Source organism: Phyllostomus hastatus, unplaced genomic scaffold, assembly GCF_019186645.2.
Source record: "Phyllostomus hastatus isolate PE091 unplaced genomic scaffold, TTU_PhHast_1.1 phas_contig_41, whole genome shotgun sequence".
In the NCBI taxonomy this organism is placed as follows: domain Eukaryota; kingdom Metazoa; phylum Chordata; class Mammalia; order Chiroptera; family Phyllostomidae; genus Phyllostomus; species Phyllostomus hastatus.
The window spans coordinates 1942742-1957886 of record NW_025333876.1 but is presented as its reverse complement, the minus strand read 5'-3'; positions in this window follow the sequence as shown (position 1 = coordinate 1957886).

Sequence of the window (15145 nt, the reverse complement as noted above, 5' to 3'; positions counted from 1 at the left end):
GTTTGTTGGAGAGACCCACAGGATCCTAGAACATACACAAACCCACCTGACTGGGAATCACAGCAGAAGGGCCCCATTTGCTTGTGGGTAGCAGGGGAAGTGACTGAGAGCTGAGCAAGAGCCAAGTAAATGGCATTGTTCCCTCTTGGACCCCTCCCCCACATACAGCACCATAACACAGTGACCAGGGTTGCCCTACCCTGGTGAATACCTAAGGCTCTGCCCCTTACAATGTAACAGGTGCACCAAGAGAAAAAAAAAATATGGCCCAAATGAAGGAAAAGATCAAAGCTCCAAAAATAGAACTAAGCGACAAAGAGATAGCCAACATATCAGATGCAGAGTTCAAAGGCTGGTAATCAGGATGCTCACAAAAATGACTGAGCATGTTCACAAAATAGAGGAAGGCTATGCAAAGTGAAATAAAGAACAATATACAGGGAACCAAGAGTGAAGGAAAGGAAACCAGGAAACCAAATCTACCATTTGGAGTGGAAGGAAGAAATAAACATTCAACCAGAACAGAATGAAGAAACAAGAATTCAAAAAAATGAAGAGAGGCTTAGGAAACTCCAAGACAATTTTAAAGATTCCATCATCTAAATCATAGGTGTGCCAGAAGGAGAAGAGGAAGAATAAGAATTGCAAAACTTATTTGAAAAATTCATGAAGGTAAACTTCCCCAATCTGACAAAGAAAATAGACTTCCAAAAAGTCCAGGAAGCTCAGAGAGTCCCAGAGAAGTTGGATCCAAGGAAGCACACACCAAGGCACATCATAATTACATTACCCAAGATGAAAAATAAGGAGAGAATCTTAAAATCAGCAAGAGAAAATGAAGTAGTTACCTTCAAATGAGTTCCTATTGGACTATCAGCTGACTTCTCAAAAGAAATCTTGCAGGCAAGAAGGGTCTGGAAAGAAGTATTCCAAGTCATGAAAAGCAAAGACCTACATCCAAGATGACTCTATCCAGCAAAGCTATCATTTAGAATGGAAGGGCAGATAAAGTGCTTCCCAGATAAGGTCAAGGTAAAGGAGTTCATCATCACCAAGCCCTTATTATATGAAATGTTAAAGGGACTTATCTGAGAAAAGGAAGATTAAAAAAATATGAACAGTAAAATGACAACAAACTCACAAATATCAACAACTGAACCTAAAAAAAAACTGAGCAAACAACTAGAAGAGAAACAGAACCTGAGAAATGGACATTACATGGGGGGTTATTAGTAAGGAGAGAGAAGAAGGAGAATGGGGGAAAAGGTACAGGAATAAAAAGCATAAATTTTTGTAGGTACCTATTTTATACCTATTTTGTAGGTATGAAATAGACAGAGGAAAGTCAAGAATAGTATGGGAAATGGAGAAGCCAAAGAACCCATGTATGAAGAACCCATACATGGGTTATATGTATTACCCATGGACATGAACTAAGTGAGAGGAATGCTGGTGGGAGGGGGTATGCAGGGTGGAGGGTAGTAAAGGGGAGAAAAATAGGACAATTGTAATTGCATGATCAATAAAATATACTTATTAAAAACCCTGTCCAGGCTGGTGTGGCTCAGTGGATTGAGTGCCTGCCTGTAGATCAAAGGGTTGCAGGTTTGATTCCCAGTCAGGGCACATGTCTGGGTTGTGGGTCAGGTCCCCTGTAGGGGGCATGTGAGGAGCAACCACACATTGATATTTCTCTCCCTCTCTTTCTCCCTCCCTTCCTTTCTCTCTAAAAATAAATAAATAAAATCTTAAAAACAAAGACATGAGTAATGCATTGCTCTATGACATTATGACAATTATAACATCACTGGGTGACAGTTTTTCTGTTCCATTATAATCTTATGGGACCACCATTATATATAAGTTCATTGTTGACCAAAATATTATATGGTGTATGACTATTGTTCCACTGGTCTTCTCTAGATATGCTTTTTTTCCTAGGATTTCCATTTGCATCCAAAATTTTAAATTTCATATCAATCCTGCTTACTATAAAAATCTATTTCTTTCATTTAGGCCTCTCCTCAAAACTTCTATTCAGCCTGACATCTCTTCTTGGATACCCTCTAGCATCTCAAAAATAACATGTCCAAATAAAACATTAGATTCTAACCTCCAAACCTGTTTTTGTGCCAGTTTTCTCCATGTCAGTAGATGGCAAAACCTTGCTTTCATCTTTAAGTTTTGCCTTACCCTCTCCATATCCAATCTGGCAGCAAATTTTGTCCAGTTCCACTTGCAAAGTATATCTCCAGAGGGCCTATCTCCTTTCATCTCTACTGTTACCACTGGAATCTCACCTGAACTAGTAGTGGTCCCGTAAGGTCATTTTTCTCCGTCTTGCCTCTACTCTATCTACTTTCTACATTCTGATCAGAGTGATCTTTTGAAAATGTAAACCTGATTATATCACATCTTTGCTTAAAGCCACCCAAAGGCTTTCTATTGCTCTTATAAGAAAATCAAAACTTATCTTAGTTTACAAGGACTTCTATAGACCACTTATTGCTTATCTTTTCAGATTCACTTGGTTCCTTAAGTTCTTTGTTGCTCCCACTGCCTGTCTTCAGTTTCATTACCAAGCTTTTTCTAGCCTCAGGAGCTTTATGTATGCTGTTCCCTTTGCCTTTCAAAGGCTCATTCTTTCTCATCTTCATGTTTCCTAAATATATACATTACTTTACATATCTAAATAGCTAGAAATTTAATAAAATGTTTTAATTATAGAGCAAAACAAATGTTTGTGACCAAAGTGTTTACAATTGCTTCTATTTTAGTTAACTTTTTTCATTGTATTTTTTCCACTACCATTTATTCCCCTTATTTCCTCACCTCCACCCACCCCACTCCCCCCAATCACTACATTGTTGTCCATAACTATGAATCCTTTTTCTTTTTTTGCTATATCCCTCAACCCCCTAACCATCCCCCCAGCAACGTCAACCTGCTCTCTATCTCTGAGTCTGTCTCCATTTTGCTTGTTAGTTCAGTTCATTAGAATCCACATGTGAGTGAAATCATATGGTATTTGTCTTCTCTGACTGGCTTATTTCACTTAGCATAATGTTCTCCAGGTCCACCCACGTTGTCACAAAGGATAACATTGTCTTCTTCTTCTTCTTTTTTTTTTTTTTTACACCCGAGTACTATTCCATTGTGTAAATGTCCCATAGTTGTTTTATCCACTTTTCTATGATGGACACTTGGGCTCCTTCCATATCTTGGCTATTGTAAGTAACACTTCATTAAACATAAGGGTGCATATATTCTTTTGAATTAGTGTTTGGGTTTCTTTGGATACATTCCCAGAAGTGGAATCACTGGGTCATAAGGCAATGTCATTTTTAATGTTTTGAGGTAACTCCATACTGCTATCCAAAGTGCCTGCACCAATCTGCATTTCTACCAAAAGGGTTTCCTTTTATCCACATCCTCACCTGTACTTGTTGTTTTTTGATTTATTTATTAATAGCTATTCTGACTGGTGTGAGGTGATATCTCATTATGGTTTTAATTTTCATTTCTCTGATGATTAGTGATGTTAAACATCTTTCATATGCCTATTGGCCATCTGCATGTCCTCTTTGGAGAAGTATTTATGTTCTTTGTCCATTTTTTAATTGGACTGTTTGTTTTGTTGGTGTTGAGTTTTATAAATTTTAAGTTCTTTATAAATTTTGAGTATTAACCACTTATCAGGCATATTGGTAAATATGTTCTCCCACTCCATGGGTTGTCTTTTTTATTTTTTAGATGGTTCCTTTTCTGTGCAAAAGCTTTATAGTTTGATGTAACCCCATTTGGTATTTTTTCCTTTATTTCCCTTGCCTGGGGAGATATAACAGAAAAAAATATTGCTACAAGCAATTCTGAAATTTTACTGCCTATGTTTTTTCTATGACTTTTATTGTTTTGGGTCTAATATTTAAGTCTTTAATCCATTTTGAATTTCTTCTTGTGTGTGGTGTAAGAAGGTGGTCTAGTTTCATTTTTCTGCATGTATCTGTCCAATTTTCCCAATACCGTTTATTGAATAAACTATCTTTAGCTCATTGTATGTGCTTGCTTCCTCTGTCAAATATTAATTGACTATAAAGTTGTGGGTGACTTTGGGCTCTCTATTCTGTTCCATTGATCTATGTGTCTGTTTTTATGCCAGTACCATGCTGTTTTACTTACTATGACCTTTTAGTATAGTTTGATATTAGATAGCATGATTCATCCAACTGTTTCTCTTTCTCATGATTGCTGTTGCCATTAGGTCCATTTTTGGTTCCTTATGAATTTTTGAAATATTTATTCTAGTTCTGTAAAATATGTCTTTGGAATCCTGATAGGAATTGTGTTGAATCTATAGATTGCTCTGAGTAGTATGGACAGTTTAATGATGTTAATTCTTCCTATCCATGAACATGGTATGTGCTTCCACTGATTTGTATCTTCTTCAATTTCTTTGTCCAATGTCTTATAATTTTACCAGTACAGGTCTTTTACATCCTTGTCTAGATTTATTCCTTGGGATTTTATTCTTTTTGAAGCAATTGTGAGTGGGATTGTTGTCTTAATTTCCCTTTCTGATAGTTCATTATTGGCATATAAAAATACAACTGATTTCTGAATATTAATTTTGTATCCTGATACTTTACTAAACTCATTTATTGGTTTTAGTAGTTTCTTTGTGGAATCTTTAGGGTATTATGTTATCTGCAAATAATGATAGTTTTAATTCTTCCATTCTAACTTGGATGCCTTTTATTTCTTATTCTTGTCTGATTGCCAAGGCTAGGACTTCCAGTACTATGTTGAATAAGAGAGGTGAAAGTAGACATTCCTGTCTTGTTTGTGATCCTAATGGGAAAAATTTTAGATTTTGCCCATTGAGTATGATGCTGGCAGTGGATATCTTCTATGGTCTTTATTATGTTTAGGTATGTTCCTTTTAATCCCACTTTGCTGAGAGTTTGTATCATAAATGGGTATTCGATTTTATCAAATGCTCTTTCAGCATCTATTGATATGATCATGTGTTTTTTATCCTTATGTTTATGTAGTATGTCATGTTTATTGATTTGCAAATGTTGTACCAAACTTGCATCCCCAAAATAATTCCCTCTTGATCATAGTGTATGATCTTTTGGATGTATTACTGTATTCAGTTTGCTAATATTTTGTTAAGGATTTTAGCATCTATGTTCACCAGGGATATTGGCCTATAATTTTCTTTTTTGTAGTGGTTTTATCTGGTTTTGGAGTTAGGATAATGCTGGACTTATAAAATGAGTTTGGGAGTCTTCCTCCTCTTAAATATTTTGGAATAATTTAAGAAGGAGAGCTATTAGTTCTTCTTGCAGTCTTTGGTAAAATTCACCTGTGAAGCCATTTGGTCCAGGGCTTTTGTGTGTTGGGAGTTTTTTGATTACTGCTTCAATTTTACTAGATGTAATTTGTCTACTCAGGTTCTCTGATTTCTCCTGATTTTGCTTTGGAAGAAGTATGTTTCTAGGAATTTATCCATTTTTGCTGTTTGTCCAGTTTGTTGGCATATACTTATTCATTAAATCTTATAATCCTTTGTGTTTCTTTGGTGTCTACTGTTATTTCTCCTTTTTAATTTCTGATTTTATTTATTTGGGTCCTCTCTCTCTCTCTTTTTTAAAGATTTTATTTCTTTATTTCTAGAGAGAGGGGAAGGGAGGGAGAGAGGGAGAGAAACATCATTGAGTGGTTACTTCTCATGTGCCCCCAACTGGGGATCTGGCCAGCAACCTAGGCATGTGCCCTGATTGGGAATTGAACTAGTGACCCTTTGGTTCTCAGGATGGCACTCAATCCACCTAGCCACACCAGTCAGAGTGGTTCCTCCCTCTTTTTTCTTTTATGAATCTGGTGAAAGGTTTCTCTCCTTGTTGATTTTCTGTCTGGAAGATCTATCCACTGAAGTCAATGGGGTGTTAAAACCCCCTAATATGACTATATTTCTGTTGATCTCTCCCTTTATGTCCATCAAGATTTATGTTACATATTTACATACTCTATGCTGAGTGCATAAGTGTTTACTAGGGTTATATCCTCTTGTTGGATTGTTCCCTTTATCACGATGTAGTGTCCTTCTTTGGCTCTTACTATAACCTTGATTTTAAAGTCTATTTTGTCAGTTATAAGTATACCTGAGCTTTCTTTCCTTTCCATTTGCATGAAATATTTTGCCTGTTCCTTTACTTTTAGTATGTGTGTATCTTTCTTTCTGAGATGGGTCACTTGGAGACAGCATATACATGGATCTTATTTTCTTATCCATTTAGCCACCCTATGTTTTTTAATTGGAGCATTTAAGCCATTTACATTTAAAGTGATTGATAGATATGCACTTATTGCCATTTTATTTTTTAACTATTTTCCTCTTCCTCCTCCTCCTCCTCTTCTCCCCCTCTTCCTCTTCTCCTCCTCCTTCCCCTCCTCCCCTTCCTCCTCCTTCTTCTTCTCCTCCTTCTTCCTTTTCCCTCTTCTCCTCCTCCTTCCCCTCCTCCCCCTCCTCCTCCTTCTTCTCCTCCTTCTTCCTTTTCTCCTCCTCCTCCTCCTTCTTCTTTCTTCTCCTTCTTCTCCTCCTTTCCCGTATCCAAGCAAGCCCTTTAACATTTGTTTCAATACTTGTTTCGTGGTAACAAACTCTTTAGCTTTTTCTTATCTGGGAAGCTCTTTGTTTCACCTTCAATTTTAAATGATAGCCTTGCTGGGTAAATGAGGCTTGGTTGTAGGTCCTTGCTTTTCATCACCTTGAATATTTCATGCTAGTCCCTTGTGGCCTGAAATATTTTGTTGAGAAATCATACAACAGTCTAATGAGAGTTCCTTTGTGGATAACTGCTTTTCTCTTGTGGCTTTTAAGATTCTCTCCTTGTCTTTAAATTCTGACATTTTAATTATGATGTGTCTTGGTGTGGCCCTCTTTGAATCCAATTGTTTGGGATTCTGCACTTCCTGAATTTGTGTGTCTTTTTCCTTCACCAGGTTAGGGAAGTTTTCAGTTATTATTTCTTCAAATATGTTTTCGATCCCTTGCCCACTCTCTCCTCCTTCTGGTATCCCCATGATGAGGATGTTGCTACACTTCATGTTGTCCCAAATGTTTTTTAAACTCTTATTTAAATGTTTTTTTTTTATTTTTGCTGCTCTGCCTGGATATTTTTTCTACCTTCTTTTCCAAAACACTGATTCTATCCTCTACTTCATCTAACCTACCATTTATTCCTTCCAATGTATTATTTATTTCAGATATTGCATTCTTTATTATTGACTGGTCCTTTTTTATGGTTTCTATGTCTTCTATGTCATGCTGTTAAGTATCCTTATAATCATTATTCTAAACTCTATATCTGATAAATTGTCTCCATATTATTTTTTCTTCTGGAGAAATAATAATATGGACAATTATTGTTCTTTAATTCTGGAGAATTTCTTGTTCCTTAATTTCAGGCCTGTGTCTTTGTCTTCCTGTTTTGGCTGCCTTTGCAACCCTATGTCAGATGCTGCCTGTGACTAGCCCTGGGCAACCTGTTTGGAGCTATCAGTGACCCACATGTTGTGGCTCCCTTTGCTGGGCCTGGGTGCTTGTGGAAAGGACCAAGCTGCACACCAAGGCCATCTTTACCAGCACTGGGCTTGGAGTATGGTTAGACAAAGTCTCATAGCTCCCAGGGATCCTGCTCTGCCTGCAGGGTTTCTGTTAGGTTTAATCACTGAAAATGCCTCCAGCTACATTCCTCAGCAGCCAAGTTTAAGCTGCACAGGATGGAGTGAGAGGGTTTCCTGTGGGTGGGGCTACTGCTTCCCCCAGGGCTGATGCCATCTGGAGGGGAGTTGTCTGCCTCAGGTCATTTCCCCTACTGGCTCCTGTAGTATGGGAAATGTCTGAGCATGAGATCCTGGCAGCTGACCCTTCAACCCTTTCCCAGACTCCCCTCACTTGTTTCTAATCCACTCTGCCCTCCCACTGCTGGAGCCCAGAGGAAGTGGCTGCAAATGATACTTAGTGTGTTGGCCCTTTAAGAAGCTCTCTGCATCTCTAGCTTTCTCTCCCTGGTGGACAGAACACTGCTGCTTTTCACAGTTGGATGTTATTTCGGTTCCTTTCCTAGTTCTGGTGCTCCAGGCTGAGGAGCCCAGCTTGGGGTTTAGGTTCCCCCTTCTCAGGGGGAACCCCCCAGGTACTGAACTATCCCTCCAGAAATTCAGCTGCACCAGCCCTCTTACGCTTCCTCACTTCCTATGAGTCTTGATGTAGTAATGTTGTTTCTTCTGTTGTCCTTAGTTATAGGGCTTCTCTACAGCTAATTGTTCAGTTGGTTATTCAGGATGATTTTTTTTCTGTACTTCAGTTGTAGTTCCAATCTGGTGTTGGGAGGATGTTAGTGTAGCTTCCACCTACGTGGCCACCATGTTTATTTAAGTTAACTTTTTAAAAGTTTTCATCATAGGAAAAATTCAATTCCACGTCAATCTTTCTGTTTTGTTACCATATTCTGTTATTTATATGCTATCAGTTGATCCAGGCTAAATGTACCAAAATTATACTTCTATTGTCTTAAGAAAAGCATATTAAGAAAATAAAAATAATAGTACACCAAAATGAATTCCAAAAGTAAATGTATTTTTGCTGTGGCCCACCATTTTAAATGTGGTACATCATTCTCGATTTAGTGTGTGTGTGTGTGTGTGTGTGTGTGTGTGTGTGTGTACAAATACATAAAGAGACAGATATGGATAGATTTTTTTAAATATACATACCAAAATGCACATGTCCTAAATTGTGCAACTGGGTGACTTTTGATATATGTGTATATCTACATTTATCTATATATCTATATCTATATAATCTTGTAACCAATATTTCCAATCAAGATATAGAACATTGCCATCCCCATGGAAAATTCCTGGTGCTCCTTTTCCAGATAATCCCTTTCCTCACCAGAACCATCCAATATTCTGATTTCTATAACCACAGAATAGTTTTACCTGTTCTTAAATTTCATATAAACAGTACCAAACCATATATACTCTTTCTGTCTGGCTCTTTTTGTTCAGCTTTCTGTTTTTGAGATTTGAGAACTTTGTTGGATGTATCAATAGTTCAATTCCATTTTTATTGCTAAGTAGTATTATACTATATGACTATACCACAATTTATTTTATACATTCTCCTGTTGATGAAAATTTGGGTTATTTACTTACAATTTTTGCTACTGTGAATAAAGTGGCCATAAATATTTTTGTGAATATGTTTTTTATATTTTGGGTAAATGCCTAGGGTTAGCATTGCTTGATGATAGATAGGTCGGTATGTGACAGGAATTGGGAGGGCCTGTAGGAAGAACTCTTACACCCTTTTTCAGTCTTGAAAGCCCTAGAGGAGGAACTCTGTGGTTATAACAGGACTCTATGACCATAACAGCACCCCCTTTCCCATTTCCTCTCCCCTCTATAAAAGAGCTTCCTCCTCTTTGTGTCACATTCTTCTTGCACATGGCTCACCGTGGCTGCATGGAGAAGATGGCAATTCTTTCGTTATCCTGAATAAATAATTTTTGCTGAAGGAATACCTGGCCAAGTTTTTATTTGTACTCAACAATGTCTGGCTTTATTAAAAACTGCAAAATGGTTTTCCAAACTGAACCCCTTTTCTATTTATTTAGCATTTTCCTCTGAAGAGAGTGAGAAATTTATTTTTACTACAGGCTTTTAAAATAGATTTGTGTATCTAGCTCCATCATACAGATCTGAAAACCAAAGTGGTTTCCTGAGTCTCTAATGGTTTGTTTGTTTCCACTCTGAGATCATTAAGATAAAGATAATAAGAAAAAATTGAAACCTAAAAAGAAATGTGAAGTAAATTAAATGCAGAAAGTAGTAAAACTCAAAATTCATTCACTATTTATTAACATCTAGAGTAGGTCTGATACTGTACTGAAATGATAAGAATGAGTAAAACATGGTCCTTGCCCTGAAGAACACCACAAAGAGTCTAGTAGAAGAGAAGGGTGGGTGTGTCACGATATTCTGAGTGTGTGATGGAGGACACTGAGTACGAGCAGTGTGGGAGTTCCATGTGTGATGGCACTGCACGTAGATTAGAGGAAGGGTGCAGGGGAGGAAAACAACCCCTGAACAGAAAGGCTGCACAGAAGAGATTAGCTCAATGAAAGAATGACACTTTGACCAGAGGTAACTAGTAAGGGTATTTTAAGCAGAAAGTATTTTAGCTTATGTCAAGGTATGGCAATGGATAACAATCTTAAAAACTCAGAGAAGTGAAAGTCATCCAATAAAGACAACAAATGAATAAGAATGTGACTTTTTAAAATGAAGCAAGGGTATAATTTTGCACCAGGGTTGAGTAAAATACTAAATAAAACTCATAACTTTTGGTCTTTAAAAGCTAAATTCACGTCTCTGTATCCATTTGTGTGTGAGTGTGTGTGTTTTCTTCTGTGAAGGGATTTTAACAAAGTACATTTTGTTTTGTTTTGTTTTGGCTTTCAGAAGACATTGGCAGTTTAACTCTAGCAGGAAAAATTCTCCAAGTTAGGAGGAAATATGGATTTGTCCTCTATTTGTGAGGCTCTAGTTGCAAATTCTGTTTGAGTATCAATGAACTCTGCTTGATTTATCTTTTGTGTTGGTAGATTGTCAGGAGAATAATTTTAAATAAGAACTGATTGGGAGTTTCTAGTGTAGAAAGTATGTAACAAGAATTCTTATCTCCAGAATAATGTTACTGTAATGATAACTAAAGTAATGAGGGCAGAAATATGTGACTAATTGAAAAACATAGTGAAGAACAATTACATAAAATAGTATTTTCCATCAAAATTTTCATTTGAGATCCCGAGAAACAGGAAAAAAATTAACAAGATAAAAATTGTATTTTAATGAACAAGGCCAAGGTTGCACTCTTCCAGAATCTGATTCTCTACCTGAAAACAGTGAGGCATAATAAGCAGGCTCGTGAACATGTGTTTGGACATTCAAATAGAATTTCAACCCCCTGACACTTTCTTCATTGTCCACATCCAGATATTTCTGTTCCTGAAGCCTGCTTTTTGTTCTAGCTTCTAAAATATCTCCAACTGCCCTAAACTTTATGGCCAGTGCAACATAAGGAAGAACCTGGTCAAATATCAGAAGTTTTCGGGCAGGAAGAGCATAAGGTGAGAGTCAGGAAAGTCGTTGCAGCTACTAAGGAGCCCTAACTATGTTTAGATAGCAAAGTATAATTTGGAAATATGCAAACAGATACTATGAAGAGTTTTGTGGTAGGCAGGAAGCATCTAATAGGCTGTTGGACTAGTGATAAATTCAAGGAAACCAGTTGGTGTGTTGGGATCAACTCTTAAGGATTACTTTTTCTAGGTAATGCCACCACTTGGCGCTATCTACATCTCTTCCGGGAAAACTTCTTTTGTATTTGTAAAGAAGAAAGAAAGAGGTTCACCCTCTTACCTCACACACTTGCTTTGTAATGATTTAGATGAGGACTGAGAAATTTCAGTCTATTAGCCCTGGTCGATTTATTTATTTATTGATTGATTATGGCTAATTGCACCTGGATTGAGTAGTTTTTGAGGCCGGTTCCAGGCTGACTGAAAACAAAAGAGTACTAGTGCTTTATGGGCACTCACTAGGGAGAAAAGGACCTCTGCATAGCATATTTTTGTCACCTCTGATTAGAGTAGCTAGTTTCACTGATAGAGGCAAAGGCCTTTACAGAGACAGAAATAGGCTGGGAGACAGCATGGGGGGCGTAGCCTATAATGGGGCTGGGCACTCTCAAGGAGGAGTTCTGAAATCAGATCTAGCTGTACTATACTGTACTGGTGGGAGCAAAGCATGTCATCTCCCTTGCTCTACTTTACAGCTTCTCATAGTCTGGTTCTCCAAGTCTGGTCTGTGGATCCATGAGTGTCTCAGACCTTTGCAAGGGATGTATGCAGTCAAAACTATTTTCATAACAATGCTAAGACATTATTTCCTTTTTCTCTGCATTGACATTTCTCTGGTGGTGAAAAAAGCAATAATGAGAAAAACAACCCAGTGCCTTATTATAGATCAAATCAGTGGCAACAAATTGTACTGGTCATTATTATATTTTTCACCACCATGCACTCACTGTTAAGACCCCCCCCAAAAAAGAAGCCAGTTCACTTAAAAGTATGCTAGATCAGGGCAGTAAAAATCACTGATTTTACTTTGTCTCCATCCTTGAGTGTGCAACTTTTAAGAAACTTGTGTGTGACAAAATGGGGAGTATGCATGAGACACATGTGCTGTGTAACCAATATGATGATTGTCTGGAGGAAAATACTTGTTCTATTGTTTGAGTTGAAAGAAAATTAACTGTCAACTTTCCCACTGAACACAGTTTTTACTTGAAAGAACAACAGACAGACACACTGTGGTTATTCAGAGTTGAGTATTTGGCAGACATTTTCTGAAAAATGTATTAAACCAGACTATTGCTACTATGAGGAAAATGACTGACAGTGTTTGTTGCCAATGATAATTTGAGCTTTTAAATGTAAAAATTAGAATTTTGTAAAACTTTTACAAGGTCTGTCTGGAAAAAGTCCAACCATTGTTAATATAACAAGAACAGTTGCGTGACATCGATGTAACCTGGCAACCAAGCAGAGTGGGCTGGAATGAGCATGTGTGAATGGTGACCGCTTCACTAGTGAGTGAAAGTTGTGGATGCTGTTGAGTGAGCATGTATACTGTGTGGCTGTCGAATTCAAAATGACAGTGAGTAGAGCAATGAATCTGCATCAAAGCTTGCCTTAAGCTTGAACATTCCTCCGCAAAAACTATTCGGATGATTCAGATGGCTGTAGCCATGAGCAACTGTTGATTGGCAGCTCTATCAGGACAACACACCTGCTCATGCATCACGTCTTGTGCAGAGATTTTTTTTACAAAACATCGAATCACCCAGGTGACTCAGCCTCTCTATGGCCCAGATTTGACACCCTGAGACTTCTGGCTTTTCCCAAAACTAAAATCACCTTTGAAAGGGAAGAGATTTCAGACCATTGATGAAATTCAGGAAAATACACCAGGGTAGCTGATGGCAATTAGAACTATGTAAGATCCCAATATATCTACTTTGAAGGTGACTGAGACATCATTGTCCTATGTACAATGTTTCTTGTACCTTGTATCTTCTTCAATAAATGTCTCTCTTTTTCTTAGCACATGGCTGGATACTGAGCATGACAGCTTTCTACAACTTAAATACTTATGAGATCATTGGTGATATGAGCCAATGTAGTTTGTTTTATATTGTATAATTAAAGTGTCAACATGTGGATTATCTTCATGAGTGGGTGAATCATATTTTCAAATAACCAACATATAATGTTACAAAACCAAGAATGGGGAAAGACCATTTTAAGTGAAAGATGGACCAATAGATTTTATTGTAACAGTGTGAACACTTCATTGATAGCATTTCATATTTCACACTGCAACTGCTCTTTTAAAAAATCTGCCCCTTATTAAATGTTGGTGTAGTATCAACTAAGAATAGCCATAATTACCCAAAACGGTTGTTCAAATGCTCCTTCCTTTTATAACACATTTGTATATCTCGATTTTCCTCATATACTTCAGTCAAAAAGGACATGCAGTAGATTCAATGCAGAAACAGATATGAGCTGCTTTTGAGCTAGACATAAAGGGTAGTGTAAAAATGTGAAACAATGCCACACTCCCCACCACTTTCAGGGAGATATAATTCTTTGTCATAAAAAAAGATGTTACTTACATTAATGTGTAGTATGGCTTTTATAATTTTGTATAAGTTCATGTGTGACAGGACATAGCTGAGCAGTAGCCATTCTCAGACAGCAGCCATTCCCAGATAAGCAGTTATCTCAAGGTCATACGCTAATCCCCGCTTTCTGCTTCTGTGTGCCTGCTTTCAGCAGCTGCACTCCTGCCCCCTCCTCCTTCTGCCTTTGTAACAAGAATATAAGCCAGCCCCCGCCTGAGCTTGGAGCCCAGAATTTGGAATCTGTCTCCTCTGGGTCTGCATGCGTGAATAAAACTCCACTTCACAAACCCCAAAGCTGTTTGAGTTGTCTTTTCTGTAACATATGAACATATCTAAAAAATTCTTTAAATTCCTAATATGGTAAATATTGATAGATAAAAAGCAAATTAAGAAAGTTCTGATTGGTCCCTGGTAATTTTTAAGAGGTAAAGGGATTCTGAGACCAAAACGTTTAGGAACACAGTCCTAGTTCCCCACTCCTATTGCTGGGTGTGCTTTGACCCTCAGGAGAGCCAGGGATGTCATTGCAAGTTTCTGAAATGTTCTCTCTTTGTCAGATGAAATGTTCTCTCTTTGACTATAGTCAAAGTTTATCACAAACTTTGACTATAATGCAATTTGGATGAGCCCTGGGTCAAAATATGCAGGTTTCCATAGTGATTTTGCTTCTGCAACGTTATTCAGAAACATGGAGGCATTTTCCATTTTGCTTTGTGTATTCTGAACAAGTCTCAGTACACCTTATATGAATTGTTTTGAACTGAAGATCTTCAATTTTTAATTTACTCTGTACTTAGGCTGATTTTGCTGCATCTTTATTCTACCATGTCCTTGGATTTTTGGTGAAGCTGCTTATTTGTCAAACAGCTCAGATTTTGTGGGAAAATCAAATAGGGAACTAGTACTTGGTTATTATGTTTGTTAAAATTTATCTTGGAGCCCTGACCATAGTGGCTCAGTTGGTTGGGTGTCGTTCTGTGAACTGAATGGTTGCGGGTTTGATTTCTGGTCAGAGCACATGCTTGGGTTGTGGGTTTGGTCCCTGGTAGGTGTGTGCATGAGAAGCAACTGATTTATGTTTCTGTTCCCCCCTTCCCCTCTCTTCAAAACTAAATAAAGAAAATCTTTAAAAAATTTTATCTTAGAGACACTTTTTAAAAAAAACTCACAAAAGTTTTCTCAAAACAGTCTTTCTAGGTGTCAAGTGAAATAGGTGAGTAATTAGGCTTATGTCCTGTGAGTAGATTCAGAATTCTCTGATGACTGGCACAGTGTCCCTCCTCTACCTCTTCACTCATTTAGGGACTGGGCTGCACTTGG